This window comes from Bison bison, unplaced genomic scaffold, assembly GCF_000754665.1.
Source record: "Bison bison bison isolate TAMUID 2011002044 unplaced genomic scaffold, Bison_UMD1.0 scf7180017864338, whole genome shotgun sequence".
In the NCBI taxonomy this organism is placed as follows: Eukaryota; Metazoa; Chordata; class Mammalia; order Artiodactyla; family Bovidae; genus Bison; species Bison bison.
In genome coordinates, this window is record NW_011494910.1 from 782,872 (window position 1) to 787,622 (window position 4,751).

Genomic DNA, 4,751 nt, shown 5'->3' on the forward strand with positions numbered 1-4,751 from the left:
CCTTCTTTTGTACCCTAGATAATTGACAGAAATGATAGCTCATAATAACCTTTCTTTGTTTGGGGCACTGGGAAATAGACTTCTTCTAAGTCTAATAGAAATATTACAGTGGTAGGTATGTAAAAATTTTCATAACAGGGTGCAGGATGTTAAGAAAACACCTACTTTCACTCTCCTCCTTTGTTAAAAATTATTTCATAGGCTTAGATTGGCCCAAGCTTTATCCTGTGCTCCCCTAAACCCAGTTCATCGGTTCCACATGTCGTGCATGAATGTGGCCAGAAGAAGCCAAGACATTGCCTGGGGCTGCCCCAGCATGACTGGCCGAGGGTCCCAGAGCACCTCCCAACCTCATCTCATGTCCTGCCCGCTTCAGCCCCTGTAACCCATCCATTCATTCCATCTTTCTTTTTTTACTTTTTGTCCGCGCCACGTGGCATGTGGGCTCTTAGTTCCCTGACCAGGGTTCGAAACCAGTGGAAGCACAGAATTTTCATTGCTGGACCACCAGGGAAGTCCCAATGCCCTCCTTCTTGAACTTTCTTATATTTGCTCTGCTCTCATCCACCACACAGCTTTTGCATATGCCGTCTACTTGCATGTCAATAACGATGAAGGGCCTGAGATTTTCTACTACTTGCAAGCTAATGAGATAGACAGCCAGTCTTATGGATTCCGGCAGAAGACACAGAACCTTAGGGCAGAGACAAAGGACTTTTCATGTCACAACAAGCAGCATGAACTCCATGTTTGCATCATTTCTTGTGCTGAGGCAGCTATTTGAGTTGCTGCCTAAGCATTTTACAGTATGACAACTCTACTCACACCCAGAACCTGGCAATTTAGATAAGAACCTGAGTTTAGGATTCCAGCCACAAGGTCCTGCTTTGCATTTCCCTGGGCACCTTTTAAAATAAAATTTTAAAGTTGAGCCCTCGAAAAGTAAGTGGTGCTCCTCAACCACCTTGTAAGTAAAAGGTGCTTGCTCTCTGTCTCCTGCCGGCTTGTGACCTAGGACAGAGCACTGCTCCTTGCACTGGCCCCAGCTCCTTGCACGCCTCCCTCCTCTGTTTCTGGAGTCTGTAAGTAATCCTGTCACTTCACTTTCTTTGTGTATTGAAACTGTACCTTCAATCAAAACAGCCCCAGGGTTTTCATTTCCCCAAAGTCATAGCTGATAGTGAAGGAGCCTCCTGCCCACCCTGTGTGCATGGCTCATGCCTCCTCGGTCTGCAGGTCATAATCTGCATATTCTCAACTTAACACACTTACGCATCCTTCAGACTGCAGCTCAGCAAGCACCTTCAGAAAAGGCAGATTCCCCTGTGAGGGAAGATCCCTACTGGGGCTGTCAGAGTACTTTGTACCTCTCCTCCTAGCACATGACTCTGTTATAATCTTACATCTTGTGTGTGAGTGCAGATGTCATTGATGTCTGCCTCCCTCACCAGTCTATAAACTCAGTAAAGGCAAAGACGGGGTCCTGTTCTACTCACGTTTGTGTTCATCCCTAGTGCCTGCCACATAGTAGATGCTTAGGGAAGTATTTATTAAGTGACTGAATAAATGAAAAAATGATCTCAGGATGGTACAAAACTCCAAACTCTTCTGCTTTGAGTTTGGAACCGAAGGTGCTAGAAATTTCATCTTTTCAATAGTTATGTCACCTTGTAAATAACCAACTCAGGAGGTACAATGAAAACCCAAAGAAAGCACCCTGACAATTTTTCCCTGATCCAGTCATTCTAATCGTCTGCTCTTATCCTTCATTTACTCATGCAACCAATGCTAATTGAGCACTTACAGTTGCCCTGTACTGTGGGAGGCGGTGGAGGCAGAAAACAGTGAAATCAGAGAATCAGAGCCTGTCCTCATGAAGCACGTGGTCTGCAAAGAAGATGGACGTTAAACAGCGGCTCATATAAATCAGTTATTTATTACAACTGTGAAAAGTTCAACAAAGTACTTCTGAGGGTTAGGAGAGTTTACAAATGCTGTGGGTGGTCAGGGAAGTCTTCCTTGGGAAATGATGTTTCAGTTGGAAGGGGAAGAACAGGTGCTAACCTGGCAAAAACATATGAGGCAGGAAAAACAGAAAAAGCCCGTGATGGGAAGAGGCTGCCATGTTCCAGGATCTGCATGGATTTAAGAGGTTGAAGCACGAAGTAGGGTAAGGGAGGCACCTTGGTGGCCCAGACAGTAAAAAATCTGCCTGCAATGCAGAACTGGGTTTGATCCCTGGGACAGAAAGACCCCATGGAGAAGGGAGTGGCTAACATAACAACTCCAGTATTTTTGCTCAGAGAATTCCAGGGACAGAGAAGCCTGGCAGGCTACAGTCCATGGGGTCACAAAGGGTAGGACACTACTGAACGCCTTTCGCTTTCTTTCTTTCACTTTGAAGAGCAAAGTAGGGCAAGGGAGGCACAGATAAGGCTGGATCAGGAGGCTGTGGGCAGACAGAACCATGTCAGAGGACAACTTTCTGGATCCCAGGGATAGCCTCTCAGGCATAACTGTTTTGAGGATCCTTTCCTTTTGCATGGAGCGTCAGAACAAATGAAGGTGATGTTAACATCCTACCAAGTATTTGAGGGGAAGTTCTTTATTCACAGGCAGGTCTCTTCCTCAAATTCATTTCCAAATCCTCGGCTCCAGCATGGTATTAGTGCCAGCACGTAGTAAATGCTATCAAAGACTCAGACACAGAAACATCTGGACAAGTAAACAATTGCAAAAGTAACTTAAGAAAGAAAGCTTTGTTGAATACAAATTGCAACAAGTATTTAAAAAGTGAAAAAAGATGACTAAGGCTTCTATGTTCATAGTAGAAATCAGCAGCTTTCTTAAGTGTCCATCATATTCAGTTTATCTTCACTTGTTAGCATGGTAAAAATCAAGGAGAAAATAGCTTTTGTCCAAAGTCCATATTTATGAGAAATAGTCAGAATTTACTATTTTGGAGTCTGAAACCAGTCAGGATAGCCTGTTGTTTTTGATTTATATCCATATAATGAACTTCTGTCTGGAGGCTTGTGAAACTCCTAGGCTGGGAATTACTTTTATGTGTCAGAGAAATTTTACCATCCTTATTAGTATTATTTTCTCTTAAATTCCCATATTTGTTAATATGTCTGCCAGTAAATGAAATTTTTGAATTTCACAAACCATAAAGCTGTCCCAGAAAACTTTTCCTGAGAAGACTTCATGTCATCCTTACATGTAAAATATAATCTTTGTTCCTTTAAAAAGGGCTTATCACACCTAATTAAGTGGAATTTTTGGCATAGTCAATATTCAATTATATTCTGGTAGGAAAAATGGATAGATTCTTACTGAACCTATATAAATAATCTACATGATCACAAGTATTAATTCTTTGTAAAGGTAAATAAGCTATATCAGTTTGGTTACATTGCCTCAAACTTATAAAATATGGAATTTGGCCATGAAAAGTATAGGAAATCAGTAAAGGCACTTTCCATACTATTTAACCTGTGTTATCATTGTTCTGTAGACAAGCCCCATCAATACAGATCATTATAATTTACAACATTGTTCTTTTTAAATTGTGCTAATGATATATCAGCTTATAATCTATTTTAAGATAAGTCAGGTATTATTTTTTTTCCTTTTGAAATCTGAAAGTTCAATTGGGACAAAATGACATTCAAAATGTGATTCGGTAGGCTCTAAAGTATAAAAATAAACACTAGATTTAAAATAAAACTGAAGACAGAGAATTTAAAATATAGGCTATCTGTAATATTTTTTGCATTGATTATATGTTGGAATGTTAATATTATGGATTACATAGGGTTAAATAAAGTATATTATTTAAAAGTTAAGTATATTCTAAGTTGAGGGTAATAAATAGATTAAAAAGAAAGGTTTTATCCTTATGCCAATTAATATAAATGTTAATAATATGAGATCAGTCCATTTAGTCTATTTAACTGTAGGTAATTCATTTTAATTTTATTGATCTGGGGTTAGGTAGTCTATTTCTGGAGAAGGAAGTGGTAACCCACTCCTGTTTTCTTGCCTGGAGAATCCCATGGACCCCTGATGGGCTACAGTCCATAGGATTGCAAAGAGTTGGTTGCTGCTGAGTGATTTAGCCACAGCAGCAGTCTATTTCTACAAAGTTTTATACTTTTAGGTGAGTTGCATACCTTGTATGTAACCACTGAATCCTGCTGTTGTGGGAAGTGAGCCATAGATAACAGTGACTCAATGAGCATGTTGTTGTTCAGCCACTAAGTCCTATCTGACTCTTTTGCAACCCCATGGACTGTAGCCTGCCAAGCTGCTCTGTCCATGGGATTTTTCCAGGGAAGAATAATGATGTTGGTTGCCATCTCCTTCTCCAAGGGATCTTCTCTACCCATGGATGGAACCTGCATCTCTTGTGACTCCTGCATGGTAGGGGGATTTTTTTTTAACAGTGACCTACCAGGAAAACCCCTCAATGAGCGTGACTATGTTCCAAAAAAGCGTTATTTACAAAAACAAACAGCTAGTTGGATTTCTCCTGAGGGCCATAATTTGCTGACCCTTATTCAAATCTAGACCTAAGTCACTCTAGAAAGTCTGACTTGGTGACTTGGCTCAGCCTGATAGGCCTATGGTAAGGATGTCCATTTATTTAGGGAGATCAATGCAAAGAAATAGAGGAAAACAACAGAATGGGAAAGACTGGAGATCTCTTCAAGAAAATTAGAGATACCAAGGGAACATTTCATGCAAAG